Source organism: Antechinus flavipes, chromosome 4 (assembly GCF_016432865.1).
Source record: "Antechinus flavipes isolate AdamAnt ecotype Samford, QLD, Australia chromosome 4, AdamAnt_v2, whole genome shotgun sequence".
Lineage (NCBI taxonomy): Eukaryota > Metazoa > Chordata > Mammalia > Dasyuromorphia > Dasyuridae > Antechinus > Antechinus flavipes.
The window spans coordinates 299,635,388-299,655,982 of NC_067401.1; the positions used below are offsets into that span (position 1 = coordinate 299,635,388).

General features: G+C 34.6%; 1 long non-coding RNA gene across 1 annotated transcript; it reads right to left on the reverse strand.

Annotated features, from left to right (window-relative positions):
* Nucleotides 1-1,884: 1,884 nt before the first annotated feature.
* Nucleotides 1,885-7,838, reverse strand: LOC127559521 (uncharacterized). Its single transcript, XR_007953156.1, has 3 exons — nucleotides 7,659-7,838; nucleotides 5,358-5,435; nucleotides 1,885-2,170 (listed from the first exon to the last, which is right to left on the reverse strand). It is a non-coding gene; the product is annotated as an uncharacterized LOC127559521 (long non-coding RNA).
* Nucleotides 7,839-20,595: the final 12,757 nt, after the last annotated feature.

The window sequence follows — 20,595 nt, forward strand, 5'->3', positions numbered from 1 at the left end:
AGGTCAGAGACCATGCTCTTTTTGGTAATTTTTGGAACATAATTCCAAATCAATTTCCAGAATAGTTAGATCATTGTGCCAGTAACATCCTCTTTTTCCCATTTAGATTTCCATATAGTTCTAATTAAGTGTTTCACACTTATATATCTTTTGTGTTCCTTGCTAGATTGTAAGATCCTGGAGGGAAGAAGTGTCTTGACCTCCCTTGTCCTTGAACCTCAAATTTTCTAGCACTGTTATTTATATGTTATTTGTATAGCTACTCATAAAAATTTGTTGAATCCCTCATGCCATTTCCAAGGATTGATGAGATAGTTGGGAGGGGGGTGGGGAATGTTAAAAAATTCAAGATCCTGGCTATGTAAAATTTGAGATGAGAGAGACCTGGCATTGTAGATTTTAGAGCAGAATATGGGCTTAGATATAAAGGTAACATTAATCAGAACAGAGATGATTTAATGGTGATGGAAGACCTTCCCTGGAGATAATTATTATCCCCAGGTTGGAAGAGGAGACTACAATCTAAACTGAAGGAAAGGCCTGATTGATAATAGACCCTTCCTTCTCCCTCTCTTTCCCTAGTTGTTACATAGTCTTGTGTGATCTTCTTTTTCATTTTCTTCTTTTTCTACCTATTCAGGAAGAGTTGGGGGAAAAAAAATCCCAAACCAAAACTGTGTCCTATTTACCAAGATTCACTGTTTTATAAGATAGATTTTCTTTTTTATAAATTATTTTGTTCCTGTTGGCTACAGGTATGTCATTCCTTGAGATCAGAGTATAGAAGGAGGCATTGCCTCAAGGAAACTTTTATTTTACAGAATATCTATGCTAGCATCTTGCTGTTCTAATGTGGGAGGATAAAAAAGAATTCCCTGAAGCCGACAGACTTTTAGTTTAGTTTATGAATGCTAGTACGGTGGATAGAGAGCTAGACCTAGTATCAGGAAGAATTGAATTCAAATCCAATCTCAGACATTTAGTAGGAGTCACTCTTTAACTCAATTTTCTCAACTGTAAAATGGGGATAATCACTTCACCTATCTCTCAGGTATATGGTAAGGATCAATTGAGATGATATTTGTAAAGCATATAGCACCGAGTCTGGTACATTGAATTTGCTTATTAAATACTTGTTCCCCCTTTCACTCCTTTCCAAGCAGAATGCTAAAATTTGAACCTAAATTTATCTAAGAGGAATAAGCCATTGGAATAATAGTACAGCTGAAATATTATTATAAATCCCAGAACCTAAATTCCTTCCCTTTTTAATCAAAGGCAAGGGAGGGGGAAGGAAAACCAAGAGGCATTTGTGGAGAAAGTCCTTCCTATGAGTCAACACCATAGCTGTGATCTGTGGGGGGAGTTCAACTTCTGCCCCTTTCTGAAAGGGAGGGGAAAATGAGAACATAACGTATATTCCAGTGTGAGCCACAATAACAATTAGTGTTACACTTGAAGGACTGAATGTAAGTCTGAGATGGACTTCATTTTTGATCATAGCACCCCAAACATATTATGGTTTACCAAGATTATGCTAACATAACATTTCCTGCAAATGAATGTGGTATTTAAATGGATGGATTCTAAACAGTTTGATATGGGGATTTTAGTTACTACTAGACTTGAAATACAAAGGTAAGCACAATAGACTTGACTCCCCTCATTCCAGGAGTTCTAAGTGGGTGAGTTTTAAGTAACATTTGGCAAGTGCTTATGGTCTATATTCATTATGTAAACCCCATAAGAGGTGAGTTTATTCTCCAGTCAGCTGGTGGAACATTAGACAATTGTATTGAAGGATCAGCTTTGTTTGAAGACCTGAAGTCTGAACCACTTAAGCAGACCTCATATGCATATGTTACTAGAAACTTAATAAAAATTCTGAAAGGATGTTTATTCCAAATTTCATTCATCGTCTCATGCTTGGAGTTCATTCATCATGACTACTTTGTGTCCCTCTTTTAAAAAAACAAAACAAAACAAAACAAAAAACCTTTATCAGAAACTCTCATTCCTGTAAGGCACATTGTGTTATGTCCATATGGCACATTTTGCAACTAACAAAGGGAGAAGGAAATAACATCCTCATCTTTGTCATTTACTCATCTGCTCTCTTTATTTCACTCAGGAGGATTTCATCAGAAATGAGCCACAACACTGGAGGAAGCTGCAGAAGGAATGTTGGGAAGGCATCAGTGAATGCAAATGTTCTAGTAGAGTTAGAATCCTAAGTAAATAAGACTTACTGTTTAATACCATCAGAGAGAGATTTTTTTTTTTAATTTAAATTCTCTTTCCCGTGATTTCTCTGGGGCACTGAGGTGAAGGGTTAAGTGGCCTTTTTAGTGACTCAAGAAAACCCAGAAACTACTCCATTTGGTGAACGGTTACAGGAAATATCTGTAACCCTCATGGTGTACAGGGCTGATTTTATTAGTCTTGTCAGAATACTATTAGGAGATACCATGTTTTCCAGAGCTATGTCCCAGCAAGAAAGCTATGCCCTTAGATTGGCATTACAACAATTCTTTGCACTCCCTGCTGCAACTAAATCACAGAAATGAAGGTCTCTGGGCTCAGATAAGCTCTGACAGGACCAGACATGGAGCCCTGCTATGAATGGATTTTTTTGTCACTAGTCAGCCTTCTCTCATTGTTGTTGTTATGCCTCATCACTGTGGCTATAAGACATCATTTGACTCTTTGTCCAGCCACAAGTGTATAAATAAATGCTCAACCTCACTGCCTTGGGCTCCTCCAGCATATGTCTTATTCTTATTTCCTTGCTTGCAAGCCATTTCCCTCGATTTGATTAGGCTTCAGTTTGATTCCTGACTCTCCTGTCTCTAGTCTGTTCTGTTCATCTCTGGCCATCCAGAGATTAATTTGGTCCAGCTGACAGCCTGGTATTACTAAGATAGTATCAGCATTACAGATGCATAGATGAAAACCTTTTCTGAGTCAAAAAACCAGATTGAAAGGTAGTTTTGGTAAATTGATATAATTCCTGTCTAATTGCAGAAAAGATGCAATTTTTGTTTTATTTTTGACACTTCCTTTTCTCTCGCATCACATATCAATCAGTTATTGAGCCCTGTTGATTTGAGCTCTGAAATACTTTCCCATTTTTCCCCTTTCGTCTCTTTCCATTGCCCTTTTCTGATTATAAATCTTCATTACCACTTGCCTGAAGGATTACTGCAACTACCTAAGAGATCTTTGTGTCTGGGTTTATTCCTCTTATTTGCAAGGAAGTAGGGTTCAGGAATACTGGCTACTCATCACTATCTGCTCCATCATGGATGGCTACCATCTCTTGGGTCCTGTAGTTCCTTTCTGAGGCTACATTGTAGCCTTCTCTGGGAAATCTCTTTGCTTCTCTATCTTTGCCTGTTCACTGATACCATTCCTAGGGTTTACTGGAGTCACTAAAGGAATGGAGAGAGGAAATTCCTTTAATTTAAGCTAGCATTGAACACTGTTAGCCAGTTGCCTGATCCCATTCCGTTGTATTAGATTTGTGCTGTTATTACTTATAACTTATAGAAACACAGAGAGGTGAAGTTTTACAAATAAGTGGCAAAGGCAGTTTCAAGCCCAAGTCTAATGATTCTGACTCCAGTGTTCTTTTTACTATTCTACAAAAGTATTTCTCTCTCCCTCCTTCTTCCTGTCCTTCTCTCTACCTCTCCTTTCTTCCTCCCTTTTTGTTCTTCCCCCCTTTTTTCCTTTTTCACCCCTTCCCCATTCTATCCTCCTCCTCTTTCTTTCTCTCCGTATCACAGATTTATGTCTATGTATCACTTTCTTTCTCTCTGTATCACGGATTTATGTCTATATATAAATATATTATAAATATAAATATGTATTTATGATGACTATATAGATGAAAAACATGCCTCTCTAAGTGCATATCAATAATCATATATTAAAAATGCCAAAAATTTTTAGCATTAAATTATTTTTTTTCTGCTGTGGGAATTTGTTGGAAGACAAAGAGAAGCAGTTTAATTAAGAACATAAAAGTTAACTTGCAAACCAGAGACTGATAGTTTAGTGATACGAACTCCCAAATTTTTGACCTTGCTTCTGCTTTCACCATGGGGCCTGAGATAATCCCATCCTGGTAAGTTAGTTAGCCTTTATTCCTAATGTTTCATTGCTACACCATTTTATTCTGATTTTTCTGAATTTAGGTGAGACCTTGACTCTGATGATCCTTGAACATTGGGCCTTTGGACTAAGGATTCTCTGTCTACAAGAACAGTTCAATGTTAAACCATAACACATTAAAAATTTACATATTTGATGAACCAATACATATGCTTTTTATAGATTCTTTAGATGTCCTAAAAATTAAAGAACTAAATCGCACTATTCGTTCCTCTTCAGATGACTGGAAATATTTTTCAAGTGATGTTATAGTTTGTATTTCACAAATGACTGTGACTCATGTCAAGCCATGGAAACTAAAGTAACTTCATCCAAAAACCAAAAGAGGAAAATGAAACTTTAACTTGGACTTTAGCTCCAAGATCATACTCATTACAAAGGTTAATATTCAACAAATGTTAATTAGGCACACTATCTATATTTTGAACTAATAAAAATCCAGTAGGGAAGGGAAAAGCAGAGTAATAGTCTAATATTAGCAAGTTAGTATGTGTATGGGAGAGATTTTGTTCAGATTTTAAACTTTTTATCTCTTGTTATTTTAGATTTAATTTTTACTAGATTTATTTTATTGTTTTTCATTTATGTGGAGGGTTGGGACAAATTCTTGCAAACATTTTCTAAGTTTGAGCCTAGAAAAAAATAGTGTATGTTTATATGTTAAGTATGAGTATAAATATCAGATATTCATCTCTGTAAGTTCCGAATTCCCACCAAGGATTGTTAATTTGGAAAGAGTTTAAGAACTGTGATACCATGAAAAGAGCTATATATATATTTTCTGTATATGCTATGAGCTGGCCCACCTATTCAGGAAAACAATTCAGAATCATGTTAAGACATAAGAAGGTGAATAAAATGTCCATACCTACTAGACAGCTATCCCCCAAATGTATAAAAATAAAAGATTATTATAAAAATACTGATCCTATATATATCAAAACATTTGGGGGAAATTGGCAGGATAGTATATATATATTTTAAAGGTGATGAAAGATACTGGGTAATCTATTCAGGAACAAATGAGCTGCCTGACAGTGTGGAACCTTCTTAGGTCTCCAGAGAAATACTCAGAATTGGGGATGCAGGCCAATGCATCTGGAAGCATTCTGTTGTGATTGTCAAGGACTTTAAATGCTTAACTGGGAAAAGAGGATGAATTTGTATAAGATAAACTTAACCTGTGTTGGACCTTCCTGTGTATGGGACTTCATTATATCTTCTTGGAAGGCGCAGCATCTTCATGGAGAGATTTATATCTATCAAGGAAGAAAAAAAATCAAAGTACTGAACAAATGCATTATTCTTATTAAATTGTCCAGATTAACTTTTGTCTACCCACTTTATACTATGATGCCATATGATAAGTGAGTTGGAGAATTGAAAAACAAAATGTTATATGAGGTCATGAGAGAGAAATGGAGACAGAGAAGACTTCATGGAGAGGTGGTATTTAAATTGATATTAAAAGAATGGTAAGAATTTAATAGATGGAGAGGAAAGGAGATGCATTTTAGACCTAGAAAATAATGTAAGCAAAAGTTCAGAGATGGGAAAATGCATAGGATATGATTTACCTTCTAGTTAAAAGCCCTTGAGAGCTGTCCTCTTAAGAAATCCCCTCTAATGTTTTGATGTATATATAGGATCCTTATCTTTATAATAATATTTTATTTTTATATATTTTTTGAGGGAGTTATTTAGTAGATGTGGACATTTTCTTCACTTTCTTATGTCTTAACACGATTCTGAATTGTTTTCTTGAATAGCTGGACCAATTCATAACATTACAGGTAATTTCTTAATACTTCTGTAGTCTCCCCTTAGGGAAAAATAAAATTTCACTTTGTTTATATATTACTAAGGCCCATTATAGTGCCTTGGACATAATAGGCAATTAATAAATGCTTATTGATACTGATTAGATGTTTTCATAGGTCCTTCCAGATCTAATATCATGTGATTTTTCATTACATGTGTTTATTCACAAATAAGTTTACAGAATTGAGGACTGTACTCTGGAGTGAAAAACACAAAATCATAAAATATTAGAATTAGAAGAGATATTAGTGGTTATCTACTATAATATCTATAACTTCTGAGACAATGGCAATGATCTAATCTTTTCTGGAATACTTTCAGTGACAGTAGCTTACTAAGCAAGATGATCAGTTAAATTTTTTATTCATATCTTTTATTTTTACATCACCTACATTTCCCAATATGCCACTTTCTATGGTTCTTTTAGAGAATTATCTCTCATAATAAAAAAATAAAAGGACAAACAAAAATCTAGCAGTTTTGTAAAACTAATCAATATATCAACTAAGTTTTACATGATATATGTTGTTCTTCACTCATAGTACTCCTTTAAAGAAAGAAAGGAGGTACCTTTTAATGTTTCCTCTTTGGGATAGTTTCATAGCATTATTTAAAGTATTTTCTTTTCATCCTTTCCATTTATATTGTTACATACATTTTATTTTCTTGTTTCTTGCTTTACATTGCAACAGTTCATATATATTTTATCATGATTTTCTTTGTCATATTGATTCTTTTCTCATTACAGTAACATGCAATCACAGTTATATAGAATGCTTTTTAAATCAATCCCTCAGTCTATAATTTTTCCAGTACTTTATTACTCTAAAAAGTTCTGCCAAAACTATTTTGGTATATAGAATCTTTGAGGTAGTCATCTAGTAAATATGGATAGTTTAGTACTTTCTTAAGATGTTAACATTCTAATATGATTATGAATTTATTTCCTAGATAGTTGGATAAATTCATAATTCCATGGTTAATTTTAATATTTTTACAGAATTCTCTTTGAGTTCCTCCCTAAATTCCTTATAGATTTACAGATTGGGTTTCCAGGGGAGTGATTTCTTTAGGATTTGAGAAATACATCTACTCTTAAAAATTATATGAGCCTTTACAAGTGTCCTCATCAACAGTCAGCTAATAAATACAATTAGCCCTTTAAAATGCATTTATCAAGATGGCAAAATAAAAGCAATAGTTACAATGATACTTATAATACTTGGGCATAATCCTCCTCAGTTACATATAGTGTCCATGAAAAAAGAAGGTTAAAACTTAGATTACAATATAGGATAAATATGTATGAAAGAAACTTGAACTTCTTATGTGGAAAGACTCTCTCTCTCTCTCTCTGTCTCTCTCTCTCTCTCTCTCTCTCTCTCTCTCTCTCTCTCTCTCTCTCTCTCTCTCTCTCTCTCTCTCTCTCTCTCTCTCTCTCTCTCTCCACAACTCACCTGGAGTGCATTATTTCTCTTTAGTAGGTTGCTCATTTGGGTTCCCAGTTTCAATTTCTCTCCTCAGCTCAAGTTTTTATTGTAACAGTTGGTTCTTTCTGAGTTCATACCTAGCTCTCTTTTCTGCTCCAAGGAGTCCTATTTCTTCAAGTTATTTCCTTCTTTGATTGCCTGTCTATATCCATGTCTGTATGGAATACATACCTTTGCTCTCTCAGCTGTGCCTTGTCTCAAGTCAACAAACTCAAACTGCTGGATGGGCTATCTTCTTCTGGTAAGTTGTTTCTAGATACCATGGTATTAAAGTCTCTGATTATAATAGTATGTGATGTGCCTCTAAATTGAAAAAGTCAAACAATAACAACAAGAAATTGCCAAATAACAAGACAGGAAGAATCTCATCTGTCAATTATTGCCAAGTTGTCTTGGGTGTTTTAGTGACTAAAAGAAATCATTGTGGTGATTTGTTCCCTTATGATATTGATTTCCAATGAGAATTCTAGTTTATATTTAGTTTAATTATTTTTCTGTGTAATACACATTAGTGAATATATGTAATAGTTCTCTCCCCCAAAATAATTCAACCAAATTTGAAGTAAAGATGTATCCAGAGCCCCAAGAAAATCAAATTAGGAATCAAAGTTTGAGAATTCTACTTCTTTGCCACAGTGAACATATTTCAAATGAATCTCCTGAAACTTTATTTTCATTTCTATACAGATGCTAAAATATTGACCACCTTTATTTACAAATAATGATGTAAAAGGAATGACAATAATTTTTGCTTCCAAAAAAACTTTATAACCAGTTTATATAACCAGAACTCCATGGACAAAGCTTCCTAATGTTACAGAACACAATGATGATGACCAGAGCTGACAGAAAGACAGCAGTAACACTAAATAGTTTAACTATGCCTGCAGGTAATACTAAAATAGCTGCCAAAATTAAGCTGTATAGTATGGTATAGCTATACTGAGAGAATAGCTTGTTTGTGTGGGATTTTCAACCTGAAAGGCAAATAGGTCATTTCTCTCACTTCGATTACATCTTTATGTTCAATATAAACTCTATAGTCAAAACTTCCATTAAAAAATCATTTATTGACATTTGGAAGAATGAGCTTTCTTGGGTAGGAAGGTGTAAAGCTATTTGAGGAACTGATTTGGGTCATTTAAGTGAATATGTTTCCCCCCCAAATTTTAGATTTTAAATTATTCCCAATGAGCTTTTAAAACCCTATTTAAATAACTTCTTTGATATGAAAAATCCAACGTAAAGTAAGCAAAATGTATCCTTAAAATGCTGTTTCCCTCCCAGATGAATAAGTAAATGGAAAAGACACTGAAAAATTAAGTAATTTGCTTTGGGACACACAGTGAGTTTATGGCCAAGGTGGATGCTCCTAACTCCTAGGCCATTTCTACCTACTGTGCTATATTGACTCTTCTAGAATGGGAAAGAACAATTAATAAAAACATCATTTAGAATATTACATATATTTGCTATTTCGAAGATCCCTGATTTTGTCCACATCTTTACTTTTGCCATCTCATTTCTGCATCTTAAATAAAAGTTTTCATTTCTTTCATATACTTTCTATGGCTGAAAAAATCAGCATGTGGTGTTCAACATCTGCAATAAGGTACTTCAAATTCAGCTAATTTTATCTTTGGACAGGAGACATAATTCTCTGAGTCCATACTTGAAGCTTTCCAAGTTTGGTTCGACTTACAAATGTCAACTCTTTTAGTTTTCAGAAACTGAGATAGTGCCCATTAATTGGTGAAGGGCTGAATATTATGATACATGATTATAATGGGCAACTGCTCTGTTGTAAGAAATGAAGGGAATGATAGTTTCAGAGAAACCTGGGGAGGATTGTGTTAACAAAATGAAGTAAGAATTAAAAGAATAATTTACATAGTAATAATATTGTAAAGAAAAACAATTTTGAAAGATTTGATCTGATCAACACAACGATCAACCATAATCCCAAATGGTTCGTGATGAAACATACCATTTAGCTCTATATAGAGTGGTGAATAACTCAGAATCCAGATGAAGGCATCTTTTTCTTCATGAAATGGCTAATAGGAGAATAATTTGTGCTTGAAGATACATGTTTATAATGTGCTTTGTTTTTCTTGATTTTTCAGTGAGGGAGATGGGGTAGAAGAAATTGTAGCAGAAAATACAATTTTAAAAAAAAGAAAGAAACATTTTCTCTATCTACTTCCTCCTCTATGATGAAACCTTAATAATAATGGTCTATGAACAAATTGAAGATATCTTTCCTTGATAAAGTTATTAGAAGAAAACATGCAGACTTTTGCAAGAAGACCTCATCTTCACAGCTACACAGTTAACTCAGAGGTATCTTAAAATTAATTAAGCAAGAATATACAGTCCCATTGTGTCTAATTTTGGTAGATAAAAAAGTATTTGACTCAGAAGAACAAAATTTAGCCTTTTAGGTTTTCAAACAAGATGTATCCTGTGTATGTATTAAAATCACTCAAAACTCCATGATAGTAAAGACCATGGAAATAACTTTATTCAGTGATCCCTAAGATAGTAAAATCAAGCCAAGGCATCAGTCAGGAAGATATATGTTCATCAAGGATAAATGAAACCTAAATTGTGCAAAGTCTAAGTAGAAGAGAGAATCGTTGGTGAAGAAGAGGTTCTTTGGATCCATTCATTTGCAAATAATAGTTATATGATTGCATAGAGATCTGGAACCATTATATGACCTCTTAGAAAGATTTATGGTCTGGATTGTCTTAACCAACCAGATAGGTAAAACAAAGTTCTCAAAGAAAGTATACATTGCCCAAATTATGACATGCTATTAGATAGATAGCTCACTGAATTGGCATATAATAAATAGATCTTATAGGTGAACAAGATCTTGGCTGAGAGTTAAGAGAAATTGACTGATAGTTTTACAGCTGGAAAGGACTTAAGAAGTCAGCTATTCTAGTCCCTTCATTTTACAGATGAGAAAATTGAGGACTTATATAGGTAGTAAGTGGAAAATTTGAACCAGATTCAAATCACTGATTATTTGATTAAGTATCCTTTTTCTTGTGCATTTTTTGGTTGTTCAGAAATATTCTTTCAATAATACCACAACACAATTTCCCACAAAACCTGTCTTTTTAATATTAATGCTCTCCTAATGTTGCTATTTAACTGTGGGTCTTAAATGATCTCAGGAAAAAAGACAATTGTATAGAGAATCAGTTTGATTCCATAATGGGGATAGTAGCTGTCCCACTAAGTTTGTTTGTTTGTTTCTTTCCTTTTTCTTTCTTTCCCTTACTTGATCTTTGTTCTGGCCCTGATTGTCTCACAGTGAAGGAAAATAGTGATTGTTTCTGTTTTGGCGAGGAACCCAATGTCATAACTGACATTGACAGTCAAATATGAAGTATAATGGTACCAGAGGCAGTGCAGGGTAATCGAATCCATGATGGTCTTGGAGTCCCAATTGCCCCATGTTCTAATCCTGTCTCAAACATTTACTATCTGTGGGACCAGAGGCAAAACAGTTATCTTCTCTAGCCTTTATTTTCTCATCTATCAAACTGGACTAACAGTGTCTATAGAAACATAGTCATAGACTTTGCTTATCAAATCTGATTATTCAAAGCTGCAAGGGGGATAGCTGATAGTTTGATGGCAGATTTGTGATCTTGGAAAGTGTTGACCCATTAGAAAAATAATTGGATCATCTAATAGGGTGGAAGTTAGAATTAAGTGAGATAATGTATGTAAAAATACTTTTCAAATCTTAAATTACCATAGAAATTTTAGTTATTATTATAATAGATATTCATTGCCATTTGACTAAAGCAGAAGAATTATGCCTCTTTGGTTATCATTTCTTTATAAATATAAAATCAAACTAATCATGATTCCTGTTCTCCCTAGATAGCGTCTCTTCCATGTTCCTTATTGCTAACTTAGCTATACCTTGTAAAGAGGGACATAACTCTATAGCACAGACATCTTACCATTGAGGAGCCTGCCAGGTGGCACAAAGATAAATTGAAAATCAATAATAGCTACAATAATATACTGACAAAATTCTTGCAGGTATTCTCCTCATTTATAAAAACTCAAGTTTGTCTTGTCTACCATATCAGGAGTTCCAGGTGATTCTTTAGAAAAAAAGTCTTTTTTACATAGAATCCATAAAAAAGAGAGAATAGAACTGAGGTATGAAACCTACTTCAAGCAAGAGGCATTTCATGCTTTATACAGACATGCTTTAAAACTACTTAAATCTGTTGAAAATGTACAGATGTATATTTGCAGGGAAAGAAATCAATTGCCTGAATAACAGCTGGCATAGCAGATGTGATAGGTTTAATTTTTTATGTCATAACTACCATCTTTTAGTTGAGTCACTGAGATGATTTTGCCAAAAGATATCATTACATTTTACCCATGGTAAAGATGATCTAACAAAAAGGATGAACAGAGCCAAAGACCCATCAAGTTTTGAGCTTTAGGCTGGAATTCTTTTTATTTCCTTGTGTTTTTTGATGCCAATTTCTCATGTGTTCAGGGGATTAGGCTTTAGATATTTACATGGTACGCTAGATCCCTATAACCATGGAAATAGCAATTTTCCCCAAACCACCAGACTTGTATCCACCTCAGACCCTGTAGCCATCACTGTGAGGGGGAATCATTGTGGAGATGGGGCCCATTTTACTCATTACCATCAGCAATAACTGTGGGTTAACTGCCATCTGCAAGCAGATAATCACAAGAACTCTGGGGATAGGAGTATCCCTTTCATGACAGATGCAGGCAAGCCAGCTGAGCTGAAGCAGCAAGGCACTCCAAGAGAGAAACAGGATGAAGCATGTGCCAGGCAAATCAAATCTCCACTGCCATCTCTTCAGACCCTGATGGAGACAGTTCGGGACCCTGAATCCAGGAACCTTTGAAATAGCCCTGCTTCCAGTCAAGTGTCTGTGGCCATTATTTTGAGAAATGGAGATACAATCAGGTAACTGCTTCACAGGTACCACAATTATTGAAGACCCAGAAAAGAAAGTTCTTGTCACCAAGTCATTGACACTGTCAAATGGATTAATACCAGAAACCCATGGGGTTTTACCTATAGAAATGACAAAAAGAAGAAGCATTACCATCTGTTTTGTTATTGTATTAAAAGGACCATGAAACCTTTCTATCTGATTTGCAGGGCTTACATTCTTATCTCCATCATTACAATGTGAATTCCTTGAGAGTAGGAACTGTATTAATTTTTTATTTATTTCTACTTAAGTACTGTGATTCTTTGAACATTTTGCTTATTATATGAATCACTCACTCACTTATTTTCTCTTTCACTTAGATTTGAGATTGAGATTCTAAGGGTGAATCACTTATTGACATGTGATGTTGGCTTTTTGAATCTTGCTGAGGTCAAATCATCATGTCAGGATTAACACCCTTGGATTCTGAAAGAACTGGGGGATGTAACTTTATAACAGTTCTGTGTGATGTTGGAAAAGTTGTGAAGAACAAAAATACTACTTTAGGACTTAGAAGGACAAATGTCTTGATTTTTTTTAAATGGAAGAGTTGAGTGTGCAAACTATAATGCATAGTGCTTGATTACTATTGGTGACCAAAAAATGTATAATTATTAAAGGGATAGTTTGTAAACATTTAGAAAGGGAAGTAATCTAAGAGTTAGGGTGACAACATGAAGAACAAGTCATGTCAGAACAACAAGTTCATTTAACCACAAGGTTAGAGATGACTAGATCAGGGAAATGTGGCAGACAGAATACTTGGATTTTAATTAGGCTTTCAATCAAGCTGCTCAGAGTGGCCAAAGAAATGAAGGCTAGATAATGGTATAGGTAGATAGATTTAGCATCTGTTGAAAGACCATACTTAAAAACAGTCATTAATGGAGTCAATGCCACATTGGAGAGAAGTCACTCAAGTACTACTCTCTTGGCCCTGTCCAATTCCACATTTCAATTAATGACTTGGATGAAATCATAGATGGCTTGTTTATCAAATCTGATGATTCAGTGCTGCAAGGGATAGCTAATATATTTGATGGTAGATTTGTGATCTTGGAACATGGTGACTGGAACAATAAGGCATATTTAATAACATGAAATTTTATAGGAAAAAATATATTTGACTTCAATCAAATGCACAAGTGCAGGTTGGAGAAAACATGGCTAACATTTTATGTTAACAGTTAGGTAACAATTTATGATAAAAGATCTGAGGGTTTCAAGTGGATTGTAAGTTTTATATTATTCAATAGTGTGATGACTCTCCAAAAGCTAATGTATTGTATTGAGAAGCATGATATCTACACATAATAAAACAATGGTCATGCTAATTTCTGTTCTTGTCATGCCAAATGTAAAGTATTGATCTCTTTTCTGGGTTCCATGATTTGGATTTCCATTAATACTTTGGGAAAAATCCTTAATAAATCCAGAGGAGAGTAGACAGGATGCTAAGGGATTGAGGACCATAAAATTCAAGTATGAGACACATCGTGGAGCTGAAAAAGGAGCTGGAACAGGTTTTTTTTTTTATTTTTTGTGTATGTGTTTGGGTTATGGACCCATTTGATAACCTGATGAAGCCTATGGAACCCTTTTCTAGAATGTTGTTTTTAAGTGAATGAAATAAAATGCATAGGAATGCAAAGGAAAGCAATTATATTGATATGACTATAAAACTAAAACAAACAAGCCATGAACTCCAACTAAGAAATGATTCTCAGAAAAGTTGTGTAATATTAGATAGGTGTCTAATTCTAGACAGAACTAGAATTTAAATCCTGTATTATATCTATTGTACACTTGCAGAAAACTTTAGCTGGATGAGGAGAAGACTACTGTGAGGGATGCCTTTCAAGTATTGAAAAACTGTGGGTCATGTGGAGGAAGAATTAGGCATATTCTGTTGACTGGAAAAAGGCAGAATAAGGTCAATAGATAGAAAGAGAAATTTCAGCCTGGTATAAAGAAAAATTAACACTCAGAATCGTCTAAAAGTGGAATGACTTTGTGGGGGAGTGAGTTGACTCTCATTGGAAGGCTTTAAGCAGAGCATTCTGATATTCAATTACATGTTATACTTTTAATAATCTGAATCAAGTGATGGTAGTCTTAGAGTAAATCATTTCATTTCATTTTCCCGTTGGCAAAATAATGACAGTAATTCACAGTATAAGATTCTGTCCCTTTTTCATGTAGACTCACTCACTGAAAGTAGCAGAAGAACATTTCTGTGAGGAAAATAGTGACGTGAAAGAGAACTTTCCCTCCAATAAATGTATAATAAAAAAACCTGCTGGAAGACAGACCAATTACTGAAGTAAAGATAGTATAGACTAGAGTATTATGATCAATTTTTTTCTAATTCATTTTTAGAGTCTTGAAGGTTTTAACTTAGAAATCATAGATCAAATAATTATATGGAGACTATGCAAAGTTTATATATATATACTTCTCAGGTTTGCACGTTTTCAGAAAGTTAGAATTTTTGAGTTTTATCTGACAAATAAGAGATGGGTTACTGCTTAAAAGGAAGCACCAATAAGGCATCAGGATCTGTGAGGAAAATTCTGCCATTAAAAGAATTGTAAAGGAGAAGGAGGAGGAAGAGTGTAAATGACTGGGGGAAAGAAGGCGCAGGAGATAATGAGAAAACTGCTGACAAAAGTAGAATACGACAAGCTCACAAGGGCTAAAACACAGCTGACTGAAAATGCATAGCCGCACAAGAGTTGAATCCTACTGCTTTATGGAGAGCTATCTCTTTGTGACCCCTTGTGGGGTTTCTTGGCCAAGACACAGAAGTGATTTGCCATTTTCTTCTGTAGGTCATTTACAGATGAGGAAACTGAGGCAAACTTGCCCACGGTCACATAGCTACAAAATGTCTGAGACCAAATTGAAACTTACCCTTATTGCTTTTTAATATCCTTTGCAGCGTGAAGGAAGCAAAACTCTGAAGAGTGCATAAAATGTTCTTTATTTTCCTCTATGGTTTGAGAGGGAGGAACATAGAAGAAAAGGTCTTACATCTGTTTTGCTATGAGAAGAGGCTTAGTTTTGCTGAGAGGTGTTTGGACAATATAGAATAGCCATTTGAAGAATTTTGCTTGAGAAAGCTCAGTTACCACAGCTCTCTCACTATCTACAAGTACAGAGGAAGAAATTTCTAAAAGTTTCAAAGCAGATTTGAGGAGATCAGCAGTTTTCCACTTAAAACAATGGTTAATCACACAAAAAAACTCCCCTCAAAAAAAAACCCCAAAAGAACACAAACCCCAAACCAAAACAAACAAGAAAACTAAACCAAAACAAAAACAAGCAAAAAACCAAACCTGTATACAACACTTTCTTAGTATTTGTCAAAGTTGGACTGTGTGCTGACAGAATTTGCCACTGCTTTAGTTGCTAGAAAGTAGCAAAGAAGTAGCTTTGCCTAGTAAGACTGTTGTGAGGACCAGAAATATCCAGAAATGATAGCAGAGAAACATTTTTGCACAACAGATGAAACACATTGCTGAGAGTTATTCCCAAAAACTCAGAGAAGTGAGTTCTTTCAGAGAGATGAATTTCCTTTTTTTTTTTTTTTTTTTTTTTTTTGGTTTGGGAGAATATAATCCAAATTTATGGGAATATAGTTATTTTTTGATTATTTGTGCTCTTTCTATCTGTTGAATAAATACTAGGATTATTTCTGCTTTTGAATATCATTAAGTAAATAGTCTATGTTTAAGAGTTAATGGTGAAAATCAGTTCCAATAGAGCATTAATGAATTGAACCAGCTAAACCCAGTGAAAGAACTCTGGGAAATGAGTATGAACCACTACATAGAATTTCCAATCCCTCTATTTTTGTGTGCCTGCATTTTTGATTTCCTTCACTGGCTAATTATACACTATTTCAAAGTCCAATTCTTTTTGTACAGCAAAATAACTGTTTGGACATGTATACTAATATTGTATTTAATTTATACCTTAACATATTTAACAAGTCAACCTGCTATCTGGGGGAGCAGATGGGGGGAAGGAGGGGAAAAATTGGAACAAAAGGTTTGGCAATTGTCAATGCTGTAAAATTACCCATGTATATAACTTGTAAATAAAAAGCTATTAAAAAAAAAAAAAAGAGTTAATGGTGAGAGAAAAAAAACAAAACCTGAAGTCTAAATGAAGATTGAAACATTTTTAAACTTGATTTTTCTTTTCTTCTTTTGATTTATATTCTTATTCTCTCTCTCTCTTTCTCTCTCTCTCTCTCTCTCTCTCTCTCTCTCTCTCTCTCTCTCTTTCTCTCTCTTTCTCTCTCTTTCTCTCTCTTTCCTCTCGCCCCCCTCCCCCCATGGCTAATATGGAAATACATTTTATATGAACTGCACATGTATAATCTATATCAACATGCTTGCCTTCTCATAAAGAGGGGGAGAGGAGGGAAAGAATGTTAAACATTGTTTTTACATGTATGTGAGAAAAATAAAATAAAAACATTCTTTAAAAAAGTTAATGATATAATGATAGATTTTTGTGCAAATGGAGAGCATATCACTGGGGGCTTAGGATCTATAGTGCTGAGTTGTAGAAATGAATCCCTCATGTACAAGGGTTACCCTTCCCTTAGTGCCACTTAAACAGTTTAAATAGTAGCTTAGTCATCATGATTATGACTACTCCTCTGGGGATACCACACCACCTGCTGAAGTGAATGCAGGTGAGAGTAATTGAGCCAGTCCCAGCTCAGAGAGAAAACCTCGGAAAAATGGCTAAACTGGTGATAGAATCATAGACAGATCTGCAAGAGACCTTTGAGATTATAGTTTAAATATTCATTTTAAAAATGAGAAAACTGAGGACCTAGAATCAGGACAGCTTGCTGTCAATTAGGGTTCTTCTGATTGTCCACTGGAGAAGGAAATGGAAAACCACTTCAGTATCTTTGCCAAGAAAACTCAGTGAGCAGTACTGGCCTACTATGGTTCATAGGATCATGAAGAGATACGTGTAACAGCAACCACTGATGCTTCTTGATAGATTCAGATGCATGTTTGTCTGAACTTAGCTGTGCTGCCTTTATTTAGAGGCAATAGTACTTGTAGGCAAAAGATAATGTGTTAGAATTTCTATGCGTATATCTGAATTTTACTCTTTCTTGAATTTCACTGCAGAGATTCATCTTCATTCAGCTATTTCTTTAAGCGACAGGGTCCTTATCTTAAGCTAACAAGCGATTATCCTCCTTAGTAGAAGTACAAACAGGATTTTAATTAATAAATGTCTTTAAGTGTTTTCTCCTGCTATTGGAATGTGTATACATAGGAGTCTTAGACTAAACATGGAAAGTAAACTTCCAGAGCCTTAGAGAAGAAAAATGGAAAAGCAAATAAAAGGCCTCTGAGAGCTAATGTCAAGAGTTCTCAAGTCCAGTTTGTCCATCATTCAATTTACCCTGAAGCATGAAACATTGTAATGTCTCTGTACTATTACAATCTATTTTGAGTGTTTTTCACAAGATTTTCAGTTTCCTGTTACTGCTTTACTTCTGAGAATTGCTTCCTTCTAGGAATCCAAGATTATTTTTCATTGTGCTATTCCTTACAACTTCATAACCATAGAATTTGTTCCCCTCAGCAGAAACCAGTTCCTTGTTATTTTTCCCATCTTCACTTGTTTCCAATATACGAGTCAGCCAGGCAACCAGCAAAATGAAAGGTCTGTTGATATCATTATAGGTTGAAGTTTTCTATGTGGAAAGCTTTTTCCTTTCACTCGGTTCGTTATATAGTTTCAGAGATGAGGACAGAGGCAAAAACCTCAAATTGGGTTTTTAAAAGTAAAATACAGGAAGAAGCACCAGCTCACAAACATAGGGCATCAAACTGCCCTCCGGGTACTGAGAACTGGGAATCTAGAGCTCAGATTAAATTCAAAAGAAACCCTACCCTCTGCTGAGAGCAATGCATGAATCAGACCCTCTATCAATCAGGTGTGAGAGGATGAATTGAAGAGGCAATAAAACCTTGACTATCGCTCATCATGGTATGGTGTGACCTTTGGCTCTTAAATGATATTCCAGGGGACCTTAAGCTCTAGCAGGTCTTAACAAGTTACAGACTTCAATAGATTTGAGAGTAGATCCAGAAATAAATTGTGAGTTAGTCAATTAGGCTCATATTCAAAGTTTTTTAGACTTGAGAATGTCAGCCAAAGCTTGAGTTGCATTGACATAATCTGAGCCATTATTTAGGACAGTATAAGGACTTCTTTACTGAGGAGTCGAAATTTAAAGGGTGTTGACAACCCATGTCCCTTCAAATAGCATCTGAGCTTAGTACCTAGTTTACAAGCATTTGTATATGTCTAGGAATATAAGTGAGAAAACTGACACTACATTGAAAGAACCTGAGTTCAGATTCCACCTCTGACACTTAATATCTATGTGACTTTGAACAAGTCATTTAATCCCAATGAACATCGATTTTCTTTTGTAAAATAAGAGTTGGATTACATGGCCAAAAATGAAGCCCCATCATCTTTTTTAAGATGCAGAAGTGTTGTGATCTATGCAGGTAGGAGGAAAAGGAGAGGGAGATAGAGACAGAGAAGGAGACGGACACATGGGAGATTTAACAATTGGCCTAATTTATCCTTGCACTTGTTCCTACATAGTTATCTATTGCTAATGTTAAAGTTAGCATCCAATGGACAACCATCACTGATATTTAGAAGAATGACCTTGAAGCAAGTCAAGATCCTCAGCCACCAAAGATTCAATATGTTCCCTGCACTCAAATTTTAGGAAAATATTCAAATGCAGAAATTCACAAAGAAAGGATTTTTTTTTATTGACCTTTGGTTATTGAAATTGATGAAAGCAGATTTCCCAAATGCTTTGATTGTTGAAGCTTTTATTATATTCATATACATAAAGGAAGGGGAGAAAATCCTTGTAAAGTTATTACAGTGATATAGTAGAAAGACTGTCAGATTTGGAACCAGGGAAAACCTCAGTTCAAATTCTTGGTCTGAACATTTATTAGTTGGTGATCCTGTGAAAGTCACCTTACTTCTCTAAAACTCATTTTCCTTATTCATAAAATTGTGCGAGTACAGCTATTCCAAATAATAAATTCCCTGAAACAGTTGCATTTTAAAAATTTATCCTGCACATTTTCTTTGATTTAGAACCAATTATCATTTTGTATATAAATATAACTTTGAATAGTGCTAATTTGTATCCACTTTAGGGGGTTTGTTATTCTTCTAAATCAGGATCTAGCTATCCTGCTAGGATAGGAGGTCAGTTTTAATTTAACATTTAAAAAAATGTATAACTATAATAGGATGGTAGAGGTCACTTAGTTCAGACCCTTCTCACAGATGAACAAAGTAAAGTTCTATAAGATTAAATGATTTAACAAAGACAATAGAGGTTATGAGTAAAAAAGCCAGGTTAAAAATCAAATTTCTCAAGTACTTTTCCCATCATTCAATTTGACAAAATTTAAAAAGGACAAACTGTGCTTTATTTATTTATTTTATGTGCTTATTGTATCAAGCCTTAGGAAGACAAAAAAACAAAAAGGAAACAGTTGCTGCCCTCAAAGAGCTTCTTCTTATTGGAGATATTTGAAGTTATGTTGTGATGTAGTATATTTCAATCAGGCATGTATAAGATATAAATCTAAATAAATGTTCCCCCCCTCCCCAAACAAAAAGTTATTATTGTTCCTATGAGACTGGTGACACTCTTTATTGTATTTTAATTGATTAGTACAGCACTTCTCATTTGTCAGGCAGTAGAGTAGAAGGAAATTTGGCTATCTTTTATTAAAATTACAGATGCCCTCATACTAATGATCATCACATATTATGTTGGCTGTAGTTACCTATATTGAGGTTTGTAACACGGGAGCATGTGAATCAGTGGATTTGTTCTGGAAAGTAATTCCCAGAAGCAACTTTCTCATAAACCTAGGACTGAGGGAGACAGTTTTTACTTCATTATTGCTTGGTGATAGTCATTTTTCCTTCATTTTTTTCCTTTATAAAATGGACTCAATATTAAATCTGTCTTCAGGGCATTA